Here is a 12,386-nt window from a genome sequence, read left to right on the forward strand (position 1 = left end):
TTTGCCTGAGAGTGGTAAGCGTTTCACAGTTTATACGGATGCTTCTCGAATTGGTCTTGGCTGTGTGTTGATGCAGGAAGGTAGAGTGATCGCTTATGGCTCAAGGCAGTTGAGGAAGCATGAGGGGAATTATCCAACTCATAATCTTGAATTGGTTGTGGTGGTCTTTGCTCTAAAATCGTGGAGGCACTATCTTTATGGCAAGTCTTGTGACATTTACACCGATCATAAAAGTCTCAAGTACATTATCACTCAGAAGGAGCTGAATTTGAGGCAGCGTCGATGGCTCGAATTGATTAAAGATTATGATTTGTCCATTCATTATCACCCTAGGAAGGAAAATGTGGTGGCCGATGCCCTTAGCAGGTCCAGGGTTCCAAAAGTGGCCTTGCCTTTGATCGCTGGTCTGGACCGTTTGGGGATCGCTTTGTGCTATGTCGACACCGCTAGTAAGAAGTCTCGGATGCTTATTCAATCCTTCCTCATGGAGAGAGTGCGTGTGGCTCACCAGTAGGATCATCTATTGCAGGAAGCTCGAAATAGGGTTGGCGATGGTAAACCTCGGGAGTTCACCATTGATGAGAATGATTTGGTTCATTTCAGGGGTCGTCTTTGTGTGCCTCAGAAATCAGAAGTGAAGATGGATATCTTGAGAGAAGCTCATAAAACGCCTTACACCGTTCACCCTGGCGAAACCAAAATGTACCGAGATTTGAAGCAAAACTTTTGGTGGAAGCGGATGAAGGTTGATGTTTCTAAGTATGTGGCCGCTTGTGAAGTATGTCAGCGCGTGAAGGCCGAGCATAAGCGGCCTGCAGGTTTACTGAAGCCATTGGAAATTCCGGAGTGGAAATGGGAGCATATCACCATGGATTTTGTGGTGGGTTTACCTCGTTCTCCTCGGGGCAGGGATGCTATATGGGTGGTAGTGGATCGCTTGACTAAGTCTACGCATTTTATTCCCATGAAGACCACAAATTCAGCTTCAGAATTGGTTCCCATGTATATGAAGTAAGTAGTCAGGCTTCATGGGGTACCTAAGTCCATTGTTTCCGATCGAGACTCCAAATTTGTATCCAAATTCTAGGAGAGTCTTCACAGTGCATTGGGCACCAAGCTTTCACTTAGTGTCGCTTTTCACCCTCAGACTGATGGTCAGTCGGAGCGAACGATCCAAACCTTGGAAGATATGTTGAGTTCTTGTGTTCTGTCATGGAAGGGTAGCTAGGAGGATCATCTTGCATTGGCAGAGTTTGCTTATAACAACAGCTACCAGGCTAGCATCAGGATGGCACCATTTGAGGCTTTATATGGCAGGCGGTGTATCTCCCCTCTGTGCTGGGAGACTTTCGGAGAGAGATCCCTAGTTGGTCTCGATTGGGTTCAGCAGACTTCTGAGAAGGTTCAGGAAATTCGTCAGAATATTTTGGCCGCTCAGAGCCGTCAAAAGAGTTATGCTGATGTGAGGAGGCGGGATTTGGAATTTGCAATGGGTGACCATGTCCTTCTCAGGGTATCACCTACTAAAGGAGTTGTTCGGTTCGGTGTCTCCGGAAAGCTTAGCCCGAGATACATTGGACCGTTCACTATCTTGGCCCGGGTGAGCAACTTGGCTTATCGCTTGCAATTGCCGGATTCCATGGCAGGGGTACACCCGGTTTTTCATGTTTCTATGCTGAGGAAGTTCTTGCATGATCCGGACCATCAGATCGAGATGGAACTAATTGTTGTGCAGCAGGATCTGACTCTAGAGTGTCGTCCTGTGCGTATCTTGGAATCCTCGAAGCGTGTTTTGAGGAAGAGATCAATCAAGTATGTTAAGATCTTGTGGTCTAATCAGTCTGAGCGCGAGGCTACGTGGGAACTTGAGGAGCTGATGTGGCAGAAATATCCCGAACTTTTCGTTGTGGGTGAGTGTTGTTGATTCTTTAACCTTTTCTTTTGTCGTTCCGATAGAAGCGTCAGAATTCGAGGTCGAATTCTTTTTAAGGGGGGTAGAGTGTGATACCCAGTTTGCAAAGAAGAGAAGTTGGAGTTTATTCTTTCTGTGTTTTGTTTTGTTTCTCTTGCGGGTAGTGTGCTTTAGGGATTTGGAAGTTGGGAAGCATTCATCAGTATAACAGTAGACTGGTCGATCGGGAGCTGTCGTGCAAGCGAGTTGGGCCGTGGATCTCAATCCGGCCCACTAGCCTCCCCCTAACCCTAGCCCCCCCTTTCTCCCCTTGGGATTGCAGCCGCCCCCTTCCCCTCCCCTTTCCCTTGGACGCCGCCCCCTCCCCTCTCCCATCTTCTTCCTCCTCAAGCCCTTGCAGCCACATCCACACAAAACCCTAGCCCCCCCTCCAAGGTGCAGCCCTCCCGCTTGGTTCTCCGTCGTGTGGCTGCGAGCTCTCGATTCAAGTTTGGAGGGAGGAAGAAGGAAGGAGGAAGGGAAGAACCCAAGGTGAATTTGTGATTATCTTTTGTTGTTTATGTGCTGCAATCAAATTGATTATGTGTTTATCTATGCGAATCGGTAGAGGTGTTGTCCAGAAATTTTGTGGGCGGGCGAACAGCAGTAGTTCTAGTGATTGCTGGGAATTTTCGTGGGTTAAGTAGTGGGAATCACTGGGAGAAACATGTATAGCTTTTTCATACCTTTCCAACGAGTACTTATGTGCTTGATTCGGAGTTATATTTTAGGAGATATCGTTGTTTGAATCCGGGTATGTTGATGTCCAAAAAAACAGATTTTCAGGTGGGCGAACAGCAGTAGTATTAGCAGTTTCTCGGGATTTTTTGTAAGTAATTAGTGATAATCAGTATGATAATCATGTAAATCTTTGTCTTATCTTTCCAACGAGTACTTGAGCGCTCGATTTGAAATTATATTTTATAAGATATCGCTGTTTGAATCCGGGTATGTCGCTGCCCAAAAGGAAAAAAAAAACAGATTGCAGGGTTTATCTTGTGGACTGTTTTGGGCTAATTAGATGTTGGAATTTAATTATAAATTGTATACAAAACTTGTGGGAAATTTATGTAGATGCCTCCGGAGTTTTTGTTTGTTACCACTGCTGTCATAATTTTAAGGTTATGAAATTGTTAAGCAGCGCCGCTGCAGTTTGGTGGGTGTGAGGAGAGTCGTTACCCGTGGCGAGGTTTGAGATTATGCATTAGGTGCGGCGTCGTTTATGAGCGTTATTTTGTGAAATTGGTGCACTACATTGTGTGTCAAAAACAGGTGGTGGACTTCCGGATCGTACTTAGGGATTTGCCCAAACTTCCGGTGAAGGCAAGTAAAACAGTGATGGTTATTCCGTCTGTCGATTAAAGAGTCTTATACTTGACTATGTTTGTGCTATTTGTGTTTGTATTCATATTCCTAATTGAGTACCATCGTTTGAAAATATTCATGTATTATTGATTACATATGTTGAGGTTGTGGTTTGATCATGTTACCCATGTGGTTTATTATGTGGAATGGGTGGAAGTATATGTCTAGCACATTTTATTTGGGAAGGACTCATGTTGTTGACATGCATAATGCATTCATCATCCATTGCATGGAAGTTTCGTCGCGATCTTATGGTCCGACCGTACCGGTACAATGAGCATCATATGTTGCCCGAGAAGGGGTATGATGCAGCTTCATATCCTTATATTTATGAAGGCAGAAGTCATTACTGCATCTGTAGCCATGTGCATTCATGGGAGAAGTGTGGAACCTACTATGGTGATGTGGATAGTGTGGATCTTTACTTTGTGATTCATCTTGGCATTAAGTAATTGATTACTTGCTTACTTGCTACAAATTAATATTTAAGAAAGAGTTGTGAACTACGTGGTTGTTTAAGCACGATTGGTTTATATTGTCCAATTGTTGTTTGCTTTTTTTACTTGCTGAGATGTGTCATCTCACTCTTGCATTGTCTGATGCAGGCACTTGATCTTTAGTTTGGGAAAGAAGGGACGTAGCAGCACAGCCACTACACTTTTAAATAAAGAAACCACTGCTTAATAATGTTGTTAAACAAGGAGGGTCCAGACTAGGAGATTATTATATTCTAGCCTTTCATGGTAGTTGAACTGTTTAGTTTGGTGGGCTGAGTTACCTATCTTTTATTTGGTCATGAATGTTCATTAATACCGTTGCATTTCGATTATACTATGTGAATTATCTTTCTTTTATTTCCTGTATAACTCTATGTTCCCCCTTGTTATGCTTCTTTCAAGGGAGGTGCTGCCGGATTTTGCAATACTTTCTTTCTCTATTTCTTTTCTTGTGTTGCATAAGTTTTGTGGGAAGGGTACTTGGTAACATCCATTGTGTGGGATCAGTGGGGTGTTACAAGCATAAAGCTAACCATGATAACCCAAAAGGTAAACAAGGATAAGGTAAATACAGACTAGTCAATCCTTAGGTTTCCATAAAGTAATGCGGGACGGTGAATTATAAAGTAAGTAGGACATAATGGGTCAGAGGACACTTGCCTTCACCAGGTTGTTGCTCAGGAAGATCTTCGGCAACACACTCAGGAACCACGGGCTGCTCGTCGTCTAAATAAAGCGATCATACATTCAATACATTTGGAAAATGACAAATGAACAGCACACCAATCTTGTACAAACAATGGAACATATCTCAAAAAGGAAAAATATAGGGCCTATTTGGTTTACTACCTAACTTGCCACACTTTTCCTAACTTTTCTGCCTAAGTTTAGTTCTTCAATTCGGACGACTAACCTTAGGCAAAGTGTGGCACAGTTAGCCGCGAACCAAACAGGCCCATTAACTCAAAAAGGAGTTTAGGTTATAGGGTGAATGAACCACATTTAGTAGTTTGTTATTCACTAAGTGTTGTATATCTCCATGATTACATAGTCTGATTCTACTCATTTCAGTGAGACATAAAAGTTAAACCAGGGATGAATCCATATACTACATATTATTAATCTCACAAGGTAAAATATCTATTTACCACTAGGGTTTCCTTTTTATTAAACAAATAAATTATCACATAAACTAACCTATAGTCTAGGCATAAAATTAGAATGCATAGATAGTGAATGATCCTAATTTATTTGAACTGAGAATAATTCTATGAACATTTTGCAATTTGAATCACTCAATTTGGAGTTCATATGCAAAAGATATGAAATAGACAAGTTTTGAAGTTTAAAATATCAAATTAGGTCCAATTCTGTGATTAATAAAAAGGTCAGGGGTCTGCTTATAAGAATACAGGGGCCTGCGGGAAAACCTAAAGAATGACGGGTTGATTACTAAAAAGCTAGGGGGTTTCTTTAACAAAATAACACACGAAGGGGTATCGGGCCATCTCAGTCGTCAGATCTCAAATCTACGGCCGAGATCAGATCCCGTAGATGAGCGGGCGGGCGCACGGCAAGCGCTGACAGGTGGGCTCGGGGTGGCAGCGACCTGAGATAGAACTGACAGACCAGGCCTAGCGGTAGGGGCGCGGGTGAGGGGGAGATCTGAGCGGCCAGATCTACAACGAGCGGCAGAGATTAGATCGGTCCTAATTAAACCTAGACTGCCAGATCTCAAAGGGACGTCTAGGATCCAACGACCAGCAAGGTCAAGGCGACCGATCTTAAGTGCGGCAGCGCTGCTCGTCCCCACGGTGAGGTCTCGCCAGAGACGAGGGCACGACCACGGAAAAGCTCTAGGGGATTGAGGAAGGAATCGGGCGCACTCAGGGCGACACGACGGACTCAAGCGTGGGCACAATGTCGGCGAGGGGCACCAGAGGGCACAGAACGCGGTGGAGTGGCCCAACGGCGGCGCGTATTCGCTCCGACGAGTAATCGCGCAAAAGACCAGGGCAACAAATGGATAAATAGGGGCACGGGGACGTTGCTCGCCTCAATAGGAAACTCTGGAGCACCGGGGCAACGGTGGGGACGCAAAGACGCCTCGGGTCGACGACGGCGGGCTTTGGCTGCACGGCAAGAACGCCGGTGAGCGTGGAATGGGCAAATTAGAGAGGTTGGGGGCAAACAAGGAGGTGTCCTACGTTGCTGGTGAAGGGGCGGAGCTCACTGAGGCAACGGACGCGATAGACGCACGATGACGGCCATGAAACGACGGTGAACCTTCGGCGGAGTTCCACGAGCGCGTGCGCAGAGCGAGAGAGAGAGCGAGGGAGTTCAGCCAAGGGCGCAACTAGGCGAGGGGAGTGAGTGAGTGGGTGTGGGCTGCAGAAAAGGGCTCGGGCGCGGGGGTCATAGACAGAAAACGCACGGTCGTGGGCGCGTCCACGGCGGAGAGCGCGGGCGAGAGGTTAGAGAAGAGGGGAGTGGCTGACAGGCAGGGTCCACGGACCAGCAAGGGTGAGCAGCAAACGGGCGATCAGCGCTGACAGGAAGGCCCCACCGAGCAGCGAGCGAGAGCGGCCACAAGCGCGGACGGGTCGACGCCGACAGGTCGGGCCTACCGGGCAGCGGGAGGGAGAGGGAGAGAAAGCGCGTGTGCGCAGACGCAGGCGGTGGCTGGCAGGTGGGGTCCACCTGTCAGGTGATGCGGGCGCGCGCGCGGCCAGGCTTGGCCGAACTGGGCCTAATGGGGTGCTTTCGATTTTCTCTTTTTCCAGGGAATTTCTATTGCCTTTTATTTTTATTTTCTCTAGGGTTTTTAGTTCAAATTCAAACCAAGTTTCAAATTTAAACCAAATCAAACATGTGCATCAATTCAAAGAATATTTTGGGATCAGCATGATGCAACAATTCATGACTCACATAAGTTTGACAAAATAAATAATAAACCCCTCACTAAATTAACCTAATTCTACTCAAAAGAAAGGGAGAGAGAGAAAGTAGAGAGAGAAAGGGTGACACTTTAATTTGGTAGGCATTTAGAGAATAAATTTTATACCCCAAATTCAGGGTGTTACACCAACATAATGAAAATGTCACATCATCAATATAAGCTCAACACACAGAACACGTTGTTGTCCTGCTCCTCTTACAAGCATTGCTACTTCATCGCAGCACGGCGATGGCGATACGATGTCGTCCATGGCGATCAAGTCTCTGGACTACACGGATGGAAACATGACGTGGTTGGCAAAAAATATTCGAGGAGAAAGAAAGTTTTCTCTAGATTAATTACTGCATGCAATGCATTGCAATCACAGATTAAAAACTTAATGGAAGATTAAAAAACATGATTTTGGAGATGCGGGGTATCGATCCCCGTGCCTCTCGCATGCTAAGCGAGCATTCTACCATCTGAACTACATCCCCTAAGCTACTATTATGCTATAGCCAGCATAATGAAAACGTCACATCATAAATATAAGCTCAATAGTCAGAACGAGTTGTTATCCTGCTCCTCCTACAAGCATTGCTACTTCATCGCAACACGATGATGGTGATACGATGTCGTCCAAGGCGATCAAGTCTCTGGACTGCACGGATGGAAACATGACGTGGTTGGCGAAAAAGATTCAAGGAGAAAGAAAGTTTTCTCTAGATTAATTACTGCATGCAATGCAATGACGGATTAAAAACTTAATGGAAGATTAAAAAACATGATTTTGGAGATGCTGGGTATCAATCCCCGTGCCTCTCGCATGCTAAGAGAGCGTTCTACCATCTGAACGACATCCCCTGAGGTACTATTATGCTATAGCCAGCATAATGAAAACGTCACATCATCAATATAAGCTCAACAGTCAGAATGAGTCGTTGTCCTGCTCCTCTTACAAGCACTGCTACTTCATCGCAGCACGACGATTGCGATACGATGTCGGCCGTGGCGATCAAGTCTCTGGACTGCACGGATGGAAACATGACGTGGTTCGCGAAAAAGATTCGAGGAGAAAGAAAGATTTCTCTAGATTAATCAATGCATGCAATGCAACGCAATGACAGATTAAAAACTTAATGGAAGATTAAAAAAACATGATTTTGGAGATGCGGGGTATCGATCCCCGTGCCTCTCACATGCTAAGCGAGCGTTCTACCATCTGAACTACATCCCCTGAGCTACTATTATGCTATAGCCAGCATAATGAAAACAACACATCAACAATATAAGCTCAATAGTCAGAACTGGTCGTTGTCCTACTCCTCCTACAAGCACTACTACTTCATCGTAGCACGACGATGGCGATACGATGTCGTCCATGGTGATCAAGTCTCTAGACTGAACGGATGGAAACATGACGTGGTTGGCAAAAAAGATTCGAGGTGAAAGAAAGTTTTCTCTAGATTAATTGCTGCATGCAATGCAATGCAATAACAGATTAAAACCTTAATAGAAGATTAAAAAAACATGATTTTGGAGATGCGGGGTATCGATCCCCGTGCCTCTCGCATGCTAAGCGAGCGTTCTACCATCTGAACTACATCCCCTGAGCTACTATTATGCTATAGCCAGCATAATGAAAACGTCACATCATCAATATAAGCTCAACAGTCAGAACGGGTCGTTGTCCTGCTCCTCCTACAAGCACTGCTACTTCATCGCAGCACGGCGATGGCGATACAATGTCGTCCGTGGCGATCAAGTCTCTAGACTGCACAGATGGAAACATGACGTGGTTCGCAAAAAGGATTCGAGGAGAAAGAAAGATTTCTCTAGATTAATCACTGCATGCAATGCAATGCAATGCAATGACGAATTAAAAACTTAATGAAAGATTAAAAAAATGATTTTGGAGATGCGAGGTATCGATCCCCGTGCCTCTCGCATGCTAAGCGAGCGTTCTACCATCTGAACTACATCCCCCTGAGCTACTATTATGCAATAGCCAGCATAATGAAAACGTCACATCATCAATATAAGCTCAACAGTCAGACCGGGCCATTCTCCTACTCCTCGTACAAGCACTGCTACTTCATCGCAGCACGACGATGGCGATACGATGTCGTCCATGGCGATCAAGTCTCTGGACTGCACGGATGGAAACATGACGTGGTTGGCAAAAAAGATTCGAGGAGAAAGAAAGATTTCTCTAGATTAATCACTGCATGCAATGCAATGCAATGATGGATTAAAAACTTAATGAAAGATTAAAAAACATGATTTTGGAGATGCGGGTTAACGATCCCTGTGCCTCTCGCATGCTAAGCGAGCGTTCTACCATCTGAACTACATCCCTTGAGCTACTATTATGCTATAGCCTGCATAATGAAAACTTCACATCATAAATATAAGCTCAATAGTCAGAACGGGTCGTTATCCTGCTCCTCCTACAAGCATTGCTACTTCATCGCAACACGATGATGGTGATACGATGTCGTCCATGGCGATCAAGTCTCTGGACTGCACGGATGGAAACATGACGTGGTTGGCGAAAAAGATTCGAGGAGAAAGAAAGTTTTCTCTAGATTAATTATTGCATGCAATGCAATGACGGATTAAAAACTTAATGGAAGATTAAAAAACATGATTTTGGAGATGCGGGGTATCAATCCCCGTGCCTCTCGCATGCTAAGAGAGTGTTCTACCATCTGGACGACATCCCCTGAGGTACTATTATGCTATAGCCAGCATAATGAAAACGTCACATCATCAATATAAGCTCAACAGTCAGAACGAGTCGTTGTCCTGCTCCTCTTACAAGCACTGCTACTTCATCGCAGCACGACGATTGCGATACGATGTCGGCCGTGGCGATCAAGTCTCTGGAATGCACGGATGGAAACATGACGTGGTTCGCGAAAAAGATTCGAGGAGAAAGAAAGATTTCTCTAGATTAATCAATGCATGCAATGCAACGCAATGACGGATTAAAAACTTAATGGAAGATTAAAAAACATGATTTTGGAGATGCGGGGTATCGATCCCCGTGCCTCTCGCATGCTAAGCGAGCGTTCTACCATCTGAACTACATCCCCTGAGCTACTATTATGCTATAGCCAGCATAATGAAAACAACACATCATCAATATAAGCTCAATAGTCAGAACTGGTCGTTGTCCTGCTCCTCCTACAAGCACTGCTACTTCATCGTAGCACGACGATGGCGATACGATGTCGTCCATGGTGATCAAGTCTCTGGACTGCACGGATGGAAACATGACGTGGTTGGCAAAAAAGATTCGAGGTGAAAGAAAGTTTTCTCTAGATTAATTGCTGCATGCAATGCAATGCAATAACGGATTAAAACCTTAATAGAAGATTAAAAAAACATGATTTTGGAGATGCGGGGTATCGATCCCCGTGCCTCTCGCATGCTAAGCGAGCGTTCTACCATTTGAACTACATCCCCTGAGGTACTATTATGCCATAGCCAACATAATGAAAACGTCACATCATAAATATAAGCTCAATAGTTAGAACGGGTCGTTGTCCTGCTCCTCCTACAAGCACTGCTACTTCATCGCAGCACGGTGATGGCGATACAATGTCGTCCGTGGCGATCAAATTTCTAGACTGCATGGATGGAAACATGACGTCGTTCGCAAAAAGGATTCGAGGAGAAAGAAAGATTTCTCTAGATTAATCACTGCATGCAATGCAATGACGAATTAAAAACTTAATGAAAGATTAAAAAAATGATTTTGGAGATGCGGGGTATCGATCCCCGTGCCTCTCGCATGCTAAGCGAGCGTTCTACCATCTGAACTACATCCCCCTGAGCTACTATTATGCAATAGCCAGCATAATGAAAACGTCACATCATCAATATAAGCTCAACAGTCAGAACGGTCCATTCTCCTACTCCTCCTACAAGCACTGCTACTTCATCGTAGCACGACGATGGCGATACGATGTCATCCATGGCGATCAAGTCTCTGGACTGCACGGATGGAAACATGACGTGGTTGGCAAAAAAGATTCGAGGAGAAAGAAAGATTTCTCTAGATTAATCACTGCATGCAATGCAATGCAATGATGGATTAAAAACTTAATGAAAGATTAAAAAACATGATTTTGGAGATGCGGGTTAACGATCCCTGTGCCTCTCGCATGCTAAGCGAGCGTTCTACCATCGGAACTACGTCCCTTGAGCTACTATTATGTTAGAGCTAGCATAATGAAAACATCACATCATCAATATAAGCTCAACAGTCAGAATGGGTCGTTGTCCTGCTCCTCTTACAAGCACTGCTACTTCATCGCAGCACGGCGATAGCGATACGATGTCGTCCGTGGCGATCAAGTCTCTGGACTGCACGGATGGAAACATGACGTGGTTGGCGAAAAAGATTCGAGGAGAAAGAAAAATTTCTCTAGATTAATCAGTGCATGCAATGCAATGCAATGACGGATTAAAAACTTAATGGAAGATTAAAAAACATGATTTTAGAGATGCGGGGTATCGATCCCCGTGCCTCTCGCATGCTAAGCGAGCGTTCTACCATCTGAACTACATCCCCTGAGCTACTATTATGCTATAGCTAGCATAATGAAAACGTCACATCATCAATATAAGCTCAACAGTTAAACGGGCCATTGTCCTGCTCCTCCTACAAGCACTGCTACTTCATCGCAGCACGGCGATGGCGATACGATGTCGTCCATGGCGATCAACTCTCTGGACTGCACGGATGGAAACATGACATGGTTGACAAAAAATATTCGAGGAGAAAGAAAGTTTTCTCTAGATTAATTACTGCATGCAATGCAATGCACTAATGGATAAAACCTTAATGGAAGATTAAAAAACGTGATTTTGGAGATGCGGGGTATCGATCCACGTGCCTCTCACATGCTAACCGAGCGTTCTACCATCTGAACTACATCCCCTGAGCTACTATTATGCTATAGCCAGCATAATGAAAACGTCACATCATCAATATAAGCTCAACAGTCAGAACGGGTCGTTGTCCTGCTCCTCCTACAAGCACTGCTACTTCATCGCAGCATGACGATGGCGATACGATGTCGTCCATGGTGATAATGTCTCTGGACTGCACGGATGGAAACATGACGTGGTTGGCAAAAAAGATTCGAGGAGAAAGAAAGTTTTCTCTAGATTAATTACTTCATGCAATGCAATGCAATAACGGATTAAAACCTTAATGGAAGATTAAAAAAACATGATTTTGGAGATGCGGGGTATCGATCCCCGTGCCTCTCGCATGCTAAGCGAGTGTTCTACCATCTGAACTACATCCCCTGAGCTACTATTATGCTATAGCCAGCATAATGAAAATGTCACATCATCAATATAAGCTCAACAGTTAGAATGGGACGTTGTCCTGCTCCTCCTACAAGCATTGCTACTTCATCGTAGCACGACGATGGTGATACGATGTCGTCCATGGCGATCAATTCTCCATGGCACATTATTGCCCACGGACTGTCTGATGGTAAAACACCTGAATAACGTCACCCAGTCTGTCGGTAAAGAGTTTTGACGACAGATAATGTGTGTCGGCGAAAGTCCTGTCGGCAATAAGCTTTACCGGCATACATAGATGTCCCGA

The 12,386-nt window shown here is 44.8% G+C and overlaps 9 non-coding genes across 9 annotated transcripts; all 9 read right to left on the bottom strand.

The window, feature by feature from the left end:
* Positions 1–7,175: 7,175 nt before the first annotated feature.
* On the bottom strand, positions 7,176–7,248 carry TRNAA-AGC (transfer RNA alanine (anticodon AGC)). Its single transcript has one exon. It is a non-coding gene; the product is annotated as a tRNA-Ala (tRNA).
* A 667-nt stretch (positions 7,249–7,915) lies between these two features.
* On the bottom strand, positions 7,916–7,988 carry TRNAA-AGC (transfer RNA alanine (anticodon AGC)). Its single transcript has one exon. It is a non-coding gene; the product is annotated as a tRNA-Ala (tRNA).
* A 300-nt stretch (positions 7,989–8,288) lies between these two features.
* Positions 8,289–8,361, bottom strand: TRNAA-AGC (transfer RNA alanine (anticodon AGC)). Its single transcript has one exon. It is a non-coding gene; the product is annotated as a tRNA-Ala (tRNA).
* A 303-nt stretch (positions 8,362–8,664) lies between these two features.
* On the bottom strand, positions 8,665–8,737 carry TRNAA-AGC (transfer RNA alanine (anticodon AGC)). Its single transcript has one exon. It is a non-coding gene; the product is annotated as a tRNA-Ala (tRNA).
* Positions 8,738–9,776: 1,039 nt separating this feature from the next.
* Positions 9,777–9,849, bottom strand: TRNAA-AGC (transfer RNA alanine (anticodon AGC)). Its single transcript has one exon. It is a non-coding gene; the product is annotated as a tRNA-Ala (tRNA).
* Positions 9,850–10,149: 300 nt separating this feature from the next.
* TRNAA-AGC (transfer RNA alanine (anticodon AGC)) lies at positions 10,150–10,222 on the bottom strand. Its single transcript has one exon. It is a non-coding gene; the product is annotated as a tRNA-Ala (tRNA).
* A 293-nt stretch (positions 10,223–10,515) lies between these two features.
* On the bottom strand, positions 10,516–10,588 carry TRNAA-AGC (transfer RNA alanine (anticodon AGC)). Its single transcript has one exon. It is a non-coding gene; the product is annotated as a tRNA-Ala (tRNA).
* A 672-nt stretch (positions 10,589–11,260) lies between these two features.
* On the bottom strand, positions 11,261–11,333 carry TRNAA-AGC (transfer RNA alanine (anticodon AGC)). Its single transcript has one exon. It is a non-coding gene; the product is annotated as a tRNA-Ala (tRNA).
* Positions 11,334–12,003: 670 nt separating this feature from the next.
* Positions 12,004–12,076, bottom strand: TRNAA-AGC (transfer RNA alanine (anticodon AGC)). Its single transcript has one exon. It is a non-coding gene; the product is annotated as a tRNA-Ala (tRNA).
* Positions 12,077–12,386: the final 310 nt, after the last annotated feature.

This window comes from Zea mays, chromosome 4 (genome assembly GCF_902167145.1).
Source record: "Zea mays cultivar B73 chromosome 4, Zm-B73-REFERENCE-NAM-5.0, whole genome shotgun sequence".
In the NCBI taxonomy this organism is placed as follows: Eukaryota; Viridiplantae; Streptophyta; class Magnoliopsida; order Poales; family Poaceae; genus Zea; species Zea mays.